This window comes from Aquila chrysaetos, chromosome 3 (genome assembly GCF_900496995.4).
Source record: "Aquila chrysaetos chrysaetos chromosome 3, bAquChr1.4, whole genome shotgun sequence".
Taxonomy (NCBI): Eukaryota; Metazoa; Chordata; class Aves; order Accipitriformes; family Accipitridae; genus Aquila; species Aquila chrysaetos.
Window position 1 is genome coordinate 29,919,087 of NC_044006.1, and position 18,102 is coordinate 29,937,188.

The following is an 18,102-nucleotide window of genomic DNA, read 5'->3' on the forward strand; positions in this document are numbered from 1 at the left end:
TCAAGTTAGCGATGATGCTCCTTTTCACTGAAAATTCTTTAACCAGAAAGATTTTATGGCAGCCAATCATTTTCAGAAGCCTTGATAACACCCCTTCAAAGAAGCATAAAAGACTGAGTTGAATAAAGAAACTCAGAATTAAAAAAACCTGACCCAACCAGTCAAAGCAGCATCCTGAGTCATCAAGTCATCAATAACTGCCAGTGAACAACATTCCAGTAAGATACTGAAGACAGCAAAACTTCATGCTACCACAGACTTCAAATCTTAAAGATAAGCTTGTCATAAATACTCTGCCACATTTTGTAGTGGAAGGAGGCTCAGGGAGGTCAGTTTGCTCTCAAGTTCTTCACGATCCAATAAAGATATAGTGCTGACAAAATTCAGGCCTGCTGAATGGTAGACAGTGTAGACAGAAGAGAGACATAAGTTACAAACAAAGCAAGTACAGTCTGATACTGTGCAAACACCCAATCCAGAGAGACTGCTTCAGAGCAAGTATTCTGCCAGAGAGCAGAAAGACCTTGAAAGTAATAAGTTTTAAGCTACTGCCACATGCTTCTGTTTCAGTCTGCTTTCAAAAGCAAAGAGGAACATAGATTCCAGTTTTAACAGTAAAACACCTGAGATGAAGTTTCATGCAAAGTAAGTTTTTCTACCCTTAATTTATGTAGTCCGACTTATTTTCTTAAGAAGTATTAATTTAGGTCATATCTAGCTTCTGAATTGTCCTACTTTATAATTATGATAAAACCAGCAGAGACTGTGCCAAGAACCCTATTGTATGAAGCTCAAAAAAAGCACACTTCCATGTTATGTGTACTCTGATTTTTTTTTTTTTTTTTTTCCAATCTTCACAGTGCAAAATTGTTTGGGGGTCAGAAGATAAACACAGGCTTAACCTGCAGTAGAATCCTATGTCACCCTACAGCAGAGAGCTTCACACAGAGCCAAGCAGGGTGTTGTCAGTAGCTGTATTATCCATTTATACAGGTCAGCTTTTTACCACACCCATTAGTAATCCCCATCGCAGCAATACATCTGATGGCATATATGAAAGTATATTTTTAAACAGTTCTTTGTGTAGTCCAAGGAGTTGGAAGGGAAGTGAAAGCTTAACTGGCTCAATGACGTACTGCCATGCCTTCACTCAGAAGGGCGACAGAATTGTCTAACTACCATGCTATGGATGAGTCCTCACCTCTGCTGCAGATAAACTCCTAGGAAACTGCCCCTTCCCAACATGCTTGAACAGATAAGGGCACAAAAAAATGAATCTCAGTGGCTGCTCAGCCAATATAAGCAGTTCTCAAAGCTCCTACAGCTGCTTATTGCCTGCTTGCAGATAACCACCTCCACAATTCTGAGCTCCATTTAATGGCAGGCTTCCAGTTAGAGCCAGGATCATTTTTGTAGAGCCAGGTTAGGGAGCGATTAGATTAAATCAGAACTGCAGGAATAGGAATTACAATTCATATTAGCATCAGCAATGGCATCTTGTCCAACAGTCTAGAAAACTGGTCAAGGGAAAGACAAGTAGGTAGCTAAATAACTTTTAAGATCATCCTACATGATTAAGATGTAGCAACAGGAACTTGTACGTGGAGTTGGAAAACTGTTGCCTGTCTTGAGTGACTGGCTTCTACCTGTGTCAATACTAACTTCTCCAGAGTTTCACACCTTACATAGAAGGTCCTCTGTGCAAGAAATACAATGTTATCTCTGGTCCACCATGGATTTAAACACAACATTCAGCTCTACCCACCAGAGAAGCGAGTTGGAAAGTGCTCCTGTAACAGACTTGGACACAGTGAGCATCATGTTAACTGCTGCATAAAGTCCTGGAGCACAGAGTGGTTATCCAGATCCACGAAAGTAAGAAAGATGATCAGGTGCCAGCACAAAAAAAAAAAGGGGGGTTTCATCTGCAGGGACAATATTTTCAGGGAAGATATCTTTGCAAACACATGATAGGGAAGAAGGAAAAAAAAAAAATTAGCAGGAATCCTTGATCTCTCTACATTAGTCTTTATTTTGTCCTCCCCTTCTTCAGCCCAATAAATTGAGACCTAAAAATATGCTCATGGGTGAAAAAACCTTATGGTTTTTATCCCCTCATTCATCTTGCTCATCTGATCAAATTCAGAAGACTCCTCTTAAGTTGTCCTATTTCTCAGATGGCTTTTTCTTACAGAATAACTTGCTCCAAAATAATTAATCAAACCATGCTTCCTTACATATCTGTGCCATTTGTCCTCTACATCCCTCCTCAATGCAATAATCCCAACATTCATACACTACAAGGGAGCAAAAAAGTGGCCAACAGAGTAGCTGTGTACTAGCCCAAATGGGGCGACATCCAGCTCAGCTTGCTTCCTTTCCTTCACAGGAAGCACTGGTACAGATTTCTCCCTCTTTAGCCAGCAGCACATATTCAGGAAATTTATGGGAGCAATCACATCCAAGCCACCTAAACCTCTGTCAAAATGTACCCAAAACTGGCCAGTAGGCCAAGAACTAACAAAGAACAGAGCATACAATCAGACTCATTTTCTTAGAGAATGTGACTAAAAGAGGTCAAGAAACTACTCTGCCCATTTTGATCCCCTGGAGTCTCACAAATGCAATGTCAATGAGAGCAGACCAGGGAAGGAGAAGCATTACACCGAAGTCACATCATTACAGGCACAAATTCAGCTGGCATCTTCTGCAGTCCTATACATAAAGCTGAATGCAGGCTTTGTGAAAACGCAGTTGTCCTTAACAGGAGGACTTTGATTTGCTGCAGGCATTTGTTAGAAGGGGACTAGTTAAACATAGCTTTGTGTTTAAAGATAGTTTGTACAGTTAGCACAGTAGATTCTAGTTAATAAGTAGAGATAGTGGTGCCTTTCTTCAATTACAAAACAATTTCTTACATTGTTATCTTTATAGCCTTCATAAAACTATGACATCAAAACTGAATTCCAGTTCGTTTCCTTTCCTTTAAGAGAAGATTACATAAAGATTTGCAAGACCGTCATATTAACCTCATTACCCACTCACTTTTATGATGAGTAACTTTCTTCCCTGAAGACTGTTTTATATAATAAGCATCAATTACAACCGGTAGCTGATACATCACAGCACCTGCTTTTACTCTGGTTTTTAACTGAGTTAGAATTTGATACATTTGAAGGAACAGGAATAATTTAATTGAAATATGTGAGCTACCCGCACAATATTAAGAACTACAGTTAGTATGCTTTGACCAGAATACTTCCAGAAAGGCAAAATATTGTATCAATCACTTACTGAACAATTAAAGAAAATTTAGTAATGGAGACTCATGTTCTTCTAAACAAATAACTGGATCATTTTTTTTTAATTGAAGAAACTAATACCTGCACTACTCTGTACTTTACACTTAGTATAATCTATCACCTCCAGCAACATTAGCTACAACTTTTTATCTCATTCTGAAGTGAAGATTTATAGTACTTATTTGACAGTAACCCCATCTTCTAAAGTGAGTTTGAATATTCTCCAAAGTTTGTTAATTCCCACAGAGTCATTCACAACTCTGTTGCCTTGCATGACCTAAAAATTACAAGTTCAGCTTTCTGAAAAAAAGCACAGGACCAAGAATTTTAAAAAGTGTCAACATATTTCATGTCCCCAGGGACCATCAAGCAATATGATCTTCTCTGTTATTAAAATATCACTATTTCATCCAGTTACTTCACTGAGTCCAGTAGTTTCAGTTTGGTTAACAACAGCAAAATTATACTTGAGAATGTACTGTTTGAAAATGATCAGCACAGAATAGCATACTAGATACAAAATATCTGGAAGACACCTCAGGAATGACTCAGATATTCCTGCAACAAAAATGTTCCTGGAAATAGAGGGAGGCAACTCCAGACAAGCAGAGTCTAACCCTCCCAACAGCTGTTTCCAATTACAATATTCAAACTAGATCAGCAGAAACACCCCATGACCCCGAAATAGATAGGATACATGAGGACATCGGATGGGATACATGATGCCAGCTGTTTTAAGAATTGGAGAGTAAGGAAGTTTTTTAGGTTAGATCAGCATTATTGTAATAAGTGTCATTCCATGTCTCGAGTTTGACTGGTGTTTTTATTACAGTTTAAACATGCAACATCTGTCAAGCTCTGCATGAAGTAACATCAGTATTTTATTAAGGTAGAACAAATATTTAAAATATTAAATAATCACTATAAATTCTAAGTAGTAGCCTAAAGAAGGAGGAAACTGAACCCAAATATTCAAACCTACCTTAGAAATGACTAGTCTCATTAGACAATGAAACAGGCCACCTGAACCTCAACCTCAGAACAAGTTAGAAATGCTTTCACAATAAGTCCTTTCCTTTCTGCTGAAAATAATCCTTTGACATAAACATGTTTAACTGGGAATTAGGATTCATAGCTTCCCATGACTTTAACATGCAGTTAAACCACATTTGAGGTTTGGTAAGAACGCTTCTTTCCAAAGCTTTCTAGTGCACACCAGAAAAGGTAATTGTCTCTCCCACACCCACAAAACAAATTTACTAAGGTGACTACATATTTACTAAGAAAAGTAAACAGTAGAAAACTGACTTAAGTTCTATCTTTCAGCAGCAGCAAATCTCCTCAGGAAAAAGACCTACCTGTCCAAGCTTCTTGAGGCAGGTACTTCAAACTGTAACCATATCCAGGCACTGAAACTGGAAGAGTCAACCAGTGAACTCTTCACCAAGTAACTGAGGCCCCATCCATCCTATAAATTACATCACGCTGCTATAAAGAACAGTGGTCCCAAACACCCGCAGCTCTGTACTCTTAAGATATCATCACAAGAATTGCGATCCCTCTAACAAGTAATCATTAAACCACTAGCAAACAGTAAACAAGTTCACAGCCTTCCAGCAGTCTCCCCAAGGCTCCATAGGGCCTTAGTGCCAGCCTCTGGGCATAGGCATGAACTATGCAGCAGCTTCTGAAATGAGACTATAGATATGTATTCCATATGTTTTAAGTCATCATTTCAGCCTTTAGTTTCCAAAAAGCCTCTTTGGCATCCCACAAAACGACTTCTGGGAAGGCACTTCCGTAAAGAAATTTCTTGAAATCCATATGGAACAGTACAAGAAAACCCTGACAAACTGAACAGCAGAAATAGTCTGGAACAAAATCAAGGTCTTAAGATTTTAAACCTTGCAGTGTACTGAGAAGAAAATGAAGCAGCTACATAATTGTCCACAGAAAGAGCTGACAAAACACACACTTGAGCCCAATCATGTATGTCTGCAAGGCTGATATAAACTGAACCTGCAACAGTCTGACTGATACAGCCATATCCTTCCTTCCAGCAGCACTGGTGTTTGCAACAACTAGCTGGCAAAGCAGTTTGGAAGTTGCTCTAGCCAAAAATTATACTGGTTTTTGGACAGATTAGCTACCTAAACAAGCTTGCTGGCACTAAAGACAGACCTGAAAAACACAGAGCTGACCATAGGGAAAGCTGAACTGCAGCACCTCCAGTCTATAAACACTGTGGAAAAACAATGCAAGTGTCATAAAGTTCCTCAACCATAATTTAGCACCTGTTGAAGATTCCTCCCTTTTTATAAGTTATGTGATGGCTGTTACAGGACATTTGGAAGAATTCTAGATACTTGCAATGGTTTATCTGGACTGATCCAGAGATCAGTGGGAAGAGCAGCAAACTCAAGCACAGCACCTAGGTTAAACACAAGCAGCTAGCTTGTTTTCATAGTTTGACTAAAGTTACACTGTGAAGTAATTTTGGTAATATAAATATTTACATGACAGTCTAGAATAGTGTTTCTGCTTCCTCAAGTTCACTCTGTGGCTGGTGCCCTATCACAGTCTATTCTAATCACTGAGGAAACTTAGGTTTCTGAGGTTGACAGTGTTGAAGTGTTGCCTTAACACAGAGTGTAAGAGTCATGTCTTCTCTTAGATTAAATTTCTAAACATGGAGGTCTGTAATCTAGAATGTTAACAGAAGACATTCATTTTGTATTGATTTAACCTTATATACCATGAGGAGAGAATTAACAGTAATGGCAGTCATGGTAGAAGAATGAACAATTACATGTCACTAGCCTGTCAAAGCTACCCACACTAGAGACTTGCATGGATTCAGAAGCCAGACAGACAAACAGGTACAATGGTACTACAGCCAATTTTCTAGCATAAGCAAATCTAAGGAGGAATGAAGGGCTTAAACAGAAGAGGGGGACATCTGCAGAAGAGGCTCCCATACCAAATACCCATAATCAAGCCTCCTGACAAAAGTCAAGTCACATTCATGGGAGCTGCTATGTAAAGCAGCTGCTACTACTGAATTTTATTTAGCATTTGATATAGAACAAAGACACTTTTTTCCCCCTTCATAAAATGTAAGAGGCAACGCATAGCCTACAAGGATGAACATCTCAGGGTCTTAAGTTAGTGCTGCTCAACTGAGGGAAGCACTTCAAGGACACATTTGAGCTAGTGTCACCTAAGACATACTCGCTACAGCCATTTTCACCCTGTGTTTCAAGTGCAAGAAAGCACATTTGGAAGCTAACTTTTGACTGATAAGTCAGGCATCACTCACACTTGCACAGAGCTGCTGCTTCCAGCTATTCTGGAAAGCAACAAAAATGGAGTTCTCTTGAAGGCAATATGCCAGAGCTTGCAACATGAGCCTCAGCAGTTCACTTTTAAAAGCAATTCAAGAGCTCTGTATTCAAAAAGTTGCTCACACCATATTCAGTATCATAAACCCAGGGTTTTTGTCAACAATGCTTCAAAAGAAATCTCAATCACATCACTGTGTCCTTTTTGCCCCTGTACACTTAGACTTCAACATTCACTGAAGAAGTTTAAGGAAGATTTAAATGTAAGCATTTTGAATTGGCTTGATGAAGTAAATTCTTTAAACAAAGTCTGAAAAACGCTTCCAAAAGACATACTTGAAAAATAAGGTTAGTCCATAAATCACGTTTCCTCTAAAACAAGTATCTCATTTATTGTTAACAACCCTATACTCTTCCTTTAGTTAGAAGTTCAGAATATCAGATGTGTATTTTCTAGGAAAAGCAAATATCCATATGGTTATTATTACAGCCAGAAAGGATGACTTAATATCCACACTCACCAAACCCAAAACTCCACCCAAATAGTTTCACTGCTCTACAGGCAGGAAAGTAAACACATGACAGAGAAATCTAGAAACAAATGGTATCTGCAAAGCAAAAACAATCTTCCACTAGGCTCACGCAGGCTGTACTCAACACTGTTATGGAATCTACATCCCTTCTATAGGTTAGGGTTCCAGCTGGTAGAAGCAGCCGCCTTGTGTTGCAGGCATCTCGCTTCACAGTGAGACAAGTTCTGATGCTGATAGGTCAGGGAGCTGATCCTGCTCAAAACAACTTACTTTGCCTCATTAACCAGTCATATAGTATTACGGTGAAAACTCACATGAACACCCTTAAATTCTTTCAAGGTATTAGCACAGACAGAATGAACACAGGAGCCTTGTTTGAATAACGCTCCTATGAAATTCTTGACATAGAAAAAGTTTAAGCTTTCAAATAGAGCGTTTTCAAGGCAGGCACTGCCTTCTTCCGTGTGGTTAGTGCCTAGCTGGATGAAGTTTCAACAAAAGCAGAGTAGAAATACCAAAATACATTATCCTTCACATTTTATTAATTGGCTGCTGGCAATGAAGGATGCAGGGAACAAGTGCTCCAGCAGGTGCAAGCACATTTTCATCAAAGGCCGCAGCACAAATGGTGCAAACACACAGGACCAAACACAGGTCATTAAGCAAGAGACATCAAGAAGCAGGTACCACCAAATTCTCCGTCTCCTCTTCACAAATACAGGCAAGCGTTCTCTCTCCCCACAGGTAGACTGCATCAATACACCAGCCAAATGGAACCTAATAAAATAGGAGCATGTTGGATTTTGCATTTCAAAAAAATCCTTTTATTCCTCTAAGGATTCATCCAGCTGTAGCAAATAAATTTCATTAGTGAAATCTGACTTGGCAAACTAAGTTACTTCATTCATTTTATGACTTTGCCATCTGTTTTACCACCCAATTACAAATGCGTAAGTACTCTTTTGTAGTAGTATTGCAAGAGCATTACTTTTGTAGCCATATTTTGTTCCAGTAACTTCTCCTCCTGTTTACATTCTATGCAGAGCAAATTGCTCCTCCTAAAATCCTAATCATTTTTCTGTTTTATTCAGGGGAAGAGGATTTCATATGCATAACTCACTGAATGAGACTGATTTGCAAACATACAAAGACTTGTAATTAACCTTTTGAGTAGGTGATTCAAGGACACAAGTAGTTATAGACCTGATGTTGCATGGTAATACAGCATTCATGAAGTTGAAACACTGTTTAGTCTGATCTGTCCCCATTTTTAGATGCTGTTTGTTCTAAAACTATTAGATCTATGATTTGAAAAATTGGTAGAGTCAATCTAGTAGACCTAAAAGACCCAATCCAGCAATTAATTGTCTTTTAGTTCAATATATGCTTGCCAATCATATGATACATGGTAGAGTTTCATGGCTATTTCACATATTATGGGCATAAAACACACAGTAGCTAGACATAGATGGCATTTAGTTCATGAACTTAGTATGAAATTATTAATATTCAGGTCAATTTATCAATTTCCACATTAAGTGACAGTGCAAGGTGATTTTGACCTTGCCCTGCTTAAAATACTGATCAGACTTTTCTTGCAGTACCACAGAAGGTATTTCCAAGTTAAATGCTCTCAAATTGTAAAGTAGTAACTTTTAAAAATGCTTTTTGTTCCTATTTTAATTCTTATACCTCATCATGCACATGATAATGCAGAACATTGCAGAACTGTTAAATGACTTACAAGAATGTAAGTGTATAAGTTCTAAGTTTTAACAGAACAAGCTATATAAAAAATGTTCTTTATACAGCAATGTATGTGAAAATCATGGATCAATTTCTGAACACAGAAGCAAGCATAACATTCATTTGGGTATCAAGTAATCTATCTGGGTAATCAAGTGAAGCAGCTATCAAAAACATCTGATAAACAACCTAAAAATTAGTTTTGTAACCACACTCCAAAGGCAAGGAGTCTTGGAAAAGGCACCATTAAGGATGGTACACTATTGCACATCACTAGATGGGTCTCAGGTGTGTCCCTCTTCCTATGGCCAAAAATGCAATGCAGAAGCTAAAGGCATTCCAGTGGTGGTCACAGACCAAATCCGGTTTATTTTAAAGGTCAGTCTCCTCAGGGAAGAACTACTAAGAAGTCTGTCTATGGTGAAATCTGATATCTTCATCAACATTTCATTGATTTAATTCTACACATATTGCAACAGTAAACACTACCAAGTGTGAGCTGTATTCCTTTCTGTACACATGAACTTTTAAATTCCAGCGAGAAGTATGTGACCTAATACCTTTTCAATATTGCATGGTGTAATACAGGATTTCCTCTGGCCTACAAAATCTTCACTACTGCTGACTTATGAAAACATTTTATTTCCAGCTGGTCACCTGCACACTTCCAATTCAGCTGCAGTACTTCTAATAACATCAGTTCTCCACAGAGTCAGAAACTAATTTTACAGTTTTTTTGAGTGCTTTATTTCTTTTACCTTAATACAAACACAGTCAAAGTCCTGCATAAAGTCTGGAAAAGTTAGTGTTGTTAAAACCCATTCCTGTTGTTCACAGATAATGGTCAGCATGAAAGATCTCAGTCTGTTGAGAACAGAAATTATGTTCCTGAAAATCTCTCCTTCAAACTACTGTCAAACCAAGAATAACTATGCCATCCTGACTGGGTTAGTTATGACCATTTCAGTATTTTATCACATTGTATTTCACTGTTCGTATTTAAAAAAAAAACCCAAACAACCTAGTATTTGGCTACAGGATTGTTTCTGCTTCAGTTTCTCCTCCCAGAATTATGTTTTCCCATATCTGTAAAAAAGTCTTACCTCCTAAAATTGTAGTAAAACCTATTAGAAAGATTACAATATAAAACTTTGCTCCTCAAGCAATGGATGGTTTTCTTCAAATTTACACTTAAGATGACTAGAACTAATTTGCTTTTGCAATGCTTTTCAGAATACTCCAGCCTGAAGAAACTTACTTAAACTATGCATGTTATACACATGGCCTCAGTTCTAACTCATATACATTGCAGAGAAGAATGCTTTTGTTAGACTATTTCATTCCTGTATCCATTTTGACTGCAAGAGCTATAAAGCTAAACCTTTGCAAGACAGAATATGCAACAGATAATAGGTTAACCTTCATTTAATCTTAAGAAAAAGATACTCTTCTACTAGGAAAGTTCAACATGTGCCAATGCAAGTTACCTAAAAAGATCAACTTTTCCAATAAGATCCAATGAAAAACTTTAAAGAGACAGGACAGTAAAGAAGTTTCTCAAAATAAAAATCTGGACCTTCTATGGTTTTTGAATGATTCCAAACCCAAATATTTCATATCTCACTCTTTGGCTCTTGGGCAAAGAGGAGTTGAGAAATTCTAGCATTTTGGTGACCAGCTGCACTATAAAATCTTTCCTTTAAGTGTAACTGTAAGCCCATCAGTAAAACTAATAACTACATGTCCAAAGTTAGTGATTGACAGGGAGCCAGTTGCATGGGAGTATGCACACAGGCTTTCCCAAAATATTTTGTGGGTCAGCTACTGGCCTTTTGAAGAACACCATCAATCTACAAATTATAACCTCCCTTGCTCTGAACACAGGAAATACCAGTTGGCAATGCCTGCAATGGGATTCTTTAACAAAGCACAGAGACATTAAAGATGTGCAATATATATTGGTTAAAAGCAAGTATTTTCCCCTCGCAGCAGTAGCAGAAGGGTAAAAAGTTGAGATCATCACTAAAGATCCAAGATATTATCAAAACAAGATGTAAGAAAGAGGACTGAGACATAGCTTGGATTAGGATTTGGAATTTAACTCCTCCAAGTCCAAAACACAGCAACAGTTCCTGCTTAAGTGTTGTGATACAGCCACACCCAAGACAAGTTCTTCCCAGAACAAACACTCCATCTGGAAAAATCATGTGGTTAACTTCACCCTTTTTAATATTTCTGAAACAAATGCACCTATATTAATTGTTCTAAAACCAGTCCTTCATATTATGCTATCCACTAAAACAAAATGAGTACTGATGCAAACCAACTTAATAATTCAGACTAGCAGCTTTCTTATTGTTCTTTATCATAGTCTCTTAATTTTTCATTATTGTTCTTATCACAGTCTTCGTCAAACAGGGAAAAACAATCAAGTACTAGCATTTTATGCATTTCAAGTCAGTGGGCACCTTCCTACCGGGGTACTCCAACATGTTGCAGGCCACACCAAATTTCATTAAGAAAGTTACATGTAGCCATCTTTTCTTCCTTGTAACTTTAACCAATTAATAATATTTTAGAGGGTGAACTTGCTTAGCAGAAAGCAGTTCACAGAATCATAGAATAGTTTGGGTTGGAAGGGACCTTAAAGACTATCTAGTTCCAACCCCCCTGCCATGGGCAGGGACACCTTCCACTAGACCAGGTTGCTCAAAGCCCCATCCAACCTGGCCTTGAACACTTCCAGGGATGGGGCATCCACAGCCTCTCTGGGCAACCTGGTCCAGTGCCTCACTACCCTCACAGTAAAGAATTTCTTCCTAATATCTAATCTAAATCTACCTTCTTTCAATTTAAAACCATTACCCCCTTGTCCTATCACTACACTCCCTGATAAAGAATCCCTCCCCATCTTTCCTGTAGGCCCCCTTTAAGTACTGGAAGGCTGCTATAAGGTCTCCCCAGAGCCTTCTCTTCTCCAGGCTGAACAACCCTAACTCTCTCAGCCTGTCTTCATAGGGGAGGTACTCCAGCCCTCTGATCATCTTTGTGGCCCTCCTCTGGACCCACTCAAGCAGGTCCATGTCCTTCTTATGTTGGGGGCCCCAGAGCTGAGCACAGTACTCTAGGTGGGGTCTCACGAGAGCAGAGTAGAGGGGCAGAATCACCTCCCTCAACCTGCTGGTCATGCTTCTTTTGATGCAGCCCAGAATGCGATTGGCTTTCTGGGCTGCGAGTGCACATTGCTGGGTCGTATTCAGTTTTTCATCCACCAATACTCCCAAGTCCTTCTCTGCAAGGCTGCTCTGCTTCTGATATTTAGCCTAATGCATCTGCTCTTTAAATTCTGAATGACAATACTGAACTGTATAGAGGAGTCCAGAGTGCTGTGTTTTCCTTCTAGGTTAAGTTTTCCTGTTTTATTATACCTTACTTCCAGTGCACATGAATGAACTGGAATCTCAAAGCCATCATGCCCAATCAGCAGCAGACAAAAAATACACAACTTGGAGCATGAAGGAAAGATGCTTTAACAAATTGTACTCATACAGACCTGTGCTGCGTCACTGACTTCACAATGTGAACTATATCAATGTAAAACAAATTTCATATTCATTCTCAAATCAGTGACAACTTCAAAAAGGTAAACATATAAAAAGTCAGAGAATCCAAGTTGCAATAAGGTGTACTGAGCTACCAGTCATGACCATACTGGACCAGTCACTGAAGCACTGCAATGAACTCTTAAATTGGATATTGTTAAATATAAATTTTGATCTTGCAGAAACCAGTTGTTAAGAGTGTGCAATTTAGAGAGTTATTTCTTAAAATATAAGAGTTCTGAGGATTGGAATGAAGCTTTATTTGCATGTTACACTACAAAGCTGGAATTGATTTAGGTGGTTAAGTGTGTAAAAATTTTATAATTTAGTGGTTTCATACCAAAATAGCTCTTCCACACAATAACCACCTTAATTCAGTATCTGATTTTGCTTACTTTGATCTCCAGAGGTAACAGTGACAGATGGTTAAGGATGAGCTTCTTGGGTCCATCTACTCAAACATCTTCCATGGCGTGACCTCACCAGTCAAGGGTGGGTTTTGTGACTGACACAGCATGCCTGCAGAAGTCTGTCACATTAACATTGTTCTCCTGTCTGTATAGTTTCTTTTATTTTGAGGTCTGAAATAAATCCCACTAGGGAAAGTGGTGCTGGAACTAACTACTTCCATACTAAAAGCCCTTTCAGGAAACAGCACAGCTATACCAACAGGACTACACTGGTACAGCCCTGAAATGACAGATGAGCTTTACTCTGCACTGTCTGATGGGCTTGAATGGGAGTACTAGCAAAGAGAAGGACTATACCACACGTAGCTGGCTTTTAACACTCTTCACAGAAGTTTCACATCTGGAAGACTTCCATGTTTACTACACTCTTTAATGTTGACAGAAACATTTCTGCCTGCCTATATGTGGGTGTTATACATAAGCATTCTCAGACTGCTATAGACAAGGATCAGAGTTAAAGATCAAGTCTAACAGTGGCACAGAAGGGTATTAAGTTAGCATTTCAGAGAGTAAAATGAAACAGGTACCAAGGCCTGAATGCATGGCTGATCCCTGCTACCTACCTACTAAGCACAGGTGCCAAGCTCCTTCGCAAAATCACATTTTCCATAATTTGCAGGAATACTTGTTTGGTCATACAGTGTATTTACATGCCATTTTTTAATGAAACCTTGTGGGCCACTGCACCAGACATTCCCACACTCTTGCATCAAATGATGTAGTAAACTTACTGTTATAGAGAAAAATACAATACATTAAATGAACTGTACTGGTAGGAATTCAATGTATATTGTAATTGCTTGAACTAAGGAGCCAATATCACAAAATAAGCATCATCAATTCCGCTAAAGTAACGACTGCGGAGTTACTATGCAACCAACTCTCTTTATATCTCTTGTTTGTACTACCTTCTTTGCATTCTTGGCTCCTCTCCATATTAGCATTATAAACTGATTACAGCATAGCTTATTTTGAATTCTCTATAGTAACTGTCTTTTTCATTACATCTCCTCTTTATGTTGTCTAACTTCTCCTACACACCTCTTTCTCCATTTTTCCCCTCTACACGTAGCCTAGACACTTCAGTGTTACCCATCTGTTGCCCTAAAGGTGCTGGGAATTTTGATAGACACAAAACTAATCCTAAACAAAACACTAGTAGTAAATACTAGGCCACCCTCCAGGCAAAGGCAATTAATTCTCTCATTGGGTCATTCTAAGGCAGCATTACTGAGCCTACACTATGTTCTTTCCAACTTGCTCCCACCCCTCAATCCAGTCCTGTTTTTTCTGCAGGAATTTCAGAATTTTTTTGCTGCTGCATAGCACTTCTAAGACTCAAGAGTATAAGCCTAACCTGATGGTTGTGGGTTGCACATCTACCAAAGAGATTCGACAAGCAGCTGTGCCCACTGACAAATCCTTGGTTGGCAGGTGCTCACTCTGAGTCACAATAGTTAAGAAAACATGACAAGAAGCAAACCAGGATTTAATAACTCCCTGGTCTGTTTGCAAGGCACATTTGCTATAGTTAAAGTGACTCTAAGTTCTTTACATCCACAAGGACTATAAGTAATTTCAGATTCTGCAGACAGTAAGACTTACCAATAACATTTTAGAACTACCCTGAGAGCTGATTTTAAGTACTGCAACACACTAATAACATATAACCATTTCTTCCCTACTTAGTAATTTATAAAATGTAAAACATTTTGTAGAATGTTCAGTGTATGCACAGTAATTATACCAACTGTTCTATTTTCTTGGTCCCTCACATGAATTCTTCATAAGGTAGGAAGGAGAGTTAAAACAGTTGTCCCATAATTGCGTGTGTGATGTGGGCAGGCTTTAATATGTTCACAAGAATGCTGTCACTAGCCTACCAAACTACCTTGTTCACCTAAAATAGATTTCAATTTAGATGCAAAGTAATTTCAATAGCTTGGAGCCATTAGAAGTTTACTGTAAGCTGGCTGTAAACACTCTCAAGGGCATGGGGAGTTCCCCGTCTAGAACACGTGATCAGCAACTTATTCCCAGGACCACTATATCCTATAGCCCTTGCTAGGGTGTCAAAACAAACAAATCTAATCACAAAGTTCCAGCATTTTTCTCATACAATTATTTGTTCTTCAATTGTGAAACTGCAGGGAAAATAATGCTGTTGGCAATTAGCCGAAATGCAGTTGCCTAAACAACTTTTTACGTAACAAGACACTGTACCTACATTATTCTTTGATAACGGAGACTGCCATACATCAGTTTCTAAGACAGCAACAGCCTTTGCCTCAGGAATTATTTTCTTGCAAGTCAGATGAACTTGAAATTTAACAGGAGTAAAAGCTCATCTTAGACAGAACACACCCGTTTCAGGGTAATCCCAGAGAAAAAGTATATGCATGACTTAACTGAGGTTAAGAACACAACCTTTCTTATGAAAGTCAGTCTGAATACAGAAGACACATGGACCACTGCAAGGTCTCCAACAACACTTACTTAACGGTCTTTTATTCTTCCTTGGTTGCTTTTAGCCAGCACTGCCTTATCCCCTCAGCCACATCTCTCCCTGCCCTGCTACCCCAATTTTTTTTTCCCTAAATAGCCTACTATTCCTACTATTTCTATCGATTATTTATGTGAAGCGTACATGCCCACAGGTGACACAGATAACAAATGCACAGCTAGCAGACATTCTAGCTTTCTCTTTCATAGTTAAAGATTCTCTCTTTAAGGTTTTTAAAAAAAAAAAAAGATTACGTTATTTCAAGATTGCCAAAGTGCATACAACTCAAAATCCTGACTTCACCTTAAAATGGTTATATTTTTTCCCTTCCACAAATTCAGAAGAACATGACAAAGCGAAGACTGAAATCAAGGATTCTGCAGCAGTAAAGGAATGCATTCACTATTTAATATCACAGCTTATTTAAGCCCACAGTTGACCTCTCATGCAGTGGACTGAAGGCTTTTTTTGATCTTTTTGTGCAACAGTATGTCATATTCTCCCATTTTTACAGATAAGAAAAAAAGGTAAGCATCACGAGCACTGGCAATCCCTGTAACTTCTACCATTCAGAGGCTTCCGCAAAAACTGTTTCACAAGTGTCTCAAAAGCACAGACTAAAGGGTTTAAAGCTACATCAGAGATTTACGTATCACATAGTTGTTCTTCACTCTATTAAGAATGCTCACAATTTTCCAGAATTGAAATGTTGAGGTACGTGCTGTTAAATAAGTCATCTGAAAAGAAGAATGAGTATTTTTAATTAAGAATCCAGTTATAATCACTATTATTGTGATAACTAATAGAATGCCAATATCTTCTTCCAGTCCATGCAGCCCCTCTCCCAGGAGCTCCTCTCTTTTCAGTTTAACTTTCATTGGAAAAGACAAAAAACAACTGGTAGCTTTTTGTGCAGACCTCTCCATAACCTATCTTCAGACACTGAAATGCCAGCAGAGGTATGTATCCCTTTCACTCGTGGAAGCATAATGGTTTTCACTGCAGAATGCAAAGTGCCTTTCCAAGGAGAATTGGAAATGCAAGCTTGACACAAAACATTGGGGTCATTTTGAGTCTGAAAAGAAACATTTTGGCAGGACGGTTCAGCGATGCTACAAAGCAGGCACACAGATCATACATAAAAACCTCTCTCCAGGTGACTCTTGGGATAGGGATGGCCCACTTAACATCTTCATTTTTAAAGAGGCTCAATTAAGGGGAAGGAGCTGAAGCTATTCGCTTCCATTTAAAAGAAGCCCCAAAGTAAACACCAAATTATTTACCTAACCAAAGGCGTGAGCGTCGAAAGGCTCTTTTATTTAGGGAACTCAATAGGCATACATTGTACTTCTTACTTTTGTTGCAGGGAAGCACAAACTGTAGTTACCGGCAACGCCTTTTAACCTGGACCACTACAGAAAAGAAGAGCACACGAAAGCGAGCAGCAATTCAGCGTTACAGAAACGCCGCTCTTACTCATCCTCGGACTGCAACGCGCGCACACAGACACACACACACACACGCACGCACGCACAGCGGCTCCGGCGCCCGGCCGCTGGCTGACACGCTGCCACGGCAGGAGCCGCCGCCGCGGCCGATCCGTCCAGCCCGGCGCGGGCAGGCTGGGCCGGGGGACGAGAGCCCCGGCTCCCTCCCCCGCCGGCCCCGAGGCGCGGCCCCTTTGTTCGGGCGAAGGCGCGGCCGCGCTCCGCCCTCCGCAGGTGCGGGTGTTGGCCGCGGTCACCCCGCGCCCCGGGGACGGGGACGGCGCACCTGCCTCGCCCCGCGGCAGCAGGAGGCGGCCGGACCCCGCCGCACCGCCACCCCGGCGGCTCCGCCGGCCCCGTCGCCCCCCTCCCCGCTGCCCTCGGCGCCCGGGCGGGCAGCGGCAGGCCTGAGGCGGGAGGCCCCCCCAAGGTCGACGCCCGTAACCTTCAGGGAGCGGCCGGCCGGCCGGCGGGCCCCCGCGGGAGGCTGCGGGCCCCGCCCGCGGCCGCGCCCGCCTCTCCCCACACCGCGGGGTGAGGCCGGCAGGCACAAACCGCCGGCCGGGGGCGGCAGCCGCGCCCCGACACCGAGCCCCGGGCGGGGAAGGAGAGCGGCGGGCCCGGGAAGCCCCCTCCCGCCCGCTCCCCCCGCACCGGAGCGCTTCCCCCGGCGGCGGGCGGGAAGGGGAGAGGACGGGAGGGAAGGGGTCCCTGCGCTCTGCCCCTCCCCAGCCCCCGCTGGCCAGGCGCCAGGCGGCTCCCCCCCGCCCGGCCCGGCCCGCGGCGCGGCCCGTCGCCCCCGCGCTGCCCCCGACTCACCTGCGGCGGCGGCGGCGGGGCGAGCTCCGCTGCCCGCTGGAGGAGCGAGTGGGGAGGGGAGGGCGGGGCGGGCGAGGGGGGAGCCCTAGTGCCGCCTGGCACCGCCCCCGCGCGCAGAGCCGGCGGCGCGCGCGCGCGCGCGGCCCACGGCGCGGAGGGCGGGGCCGGGCCGGGCCGGGCTGCGCCGCGCCGGCGGCCGCCGCAGAGGCAGGAGCGTCACAGGGCGCGGCCCCGCCCCCCCCCCGCGTGCACGCGAGACGGAGTCAGGCGCCGGGCGGCGCGCGGCGGAGGCGGGGCGG

General features: G+C 41.5%; 1 protein-coding gene across 11 annotated transcripts in view; it reads right to left on the bottom strand.

Moving 5' to 3' along the window:
- RALA (RAS like proto-oncogene A) overlaps positions 1-17,930 on the bottom strand; it is a 30,545-nt gene extending 12,615 nt beyond the window's left edge. Inside the window, exons 1-3 of one of the 11 annotated variants that reach the window (XM_030009387.2) lie at positions 17,804-17,907; positions 16,781-16,909; positions 7,864-7,953 (exon numbers count right to left, since the gene is read on the bottom strand). The gene's annotated coding sequence lies outside the window, so the exon portion shown is untranslated. Of the gene's footprint in view, positions 1-5,911; positions 5,973-7,863; positions 7,956-12,099; positions 12,103-16,780; positions 16,910-17,803 lie in introns of those variants that run through there. The other 10 variants (XR_003922701.2, XM_030009391.2, XM_041122643.1 and 7 more) reach the window with 10 other exon arrangements.
- Between the last annotated feature and the right edge of the window lie 172 nt (positions 17,931-18,102).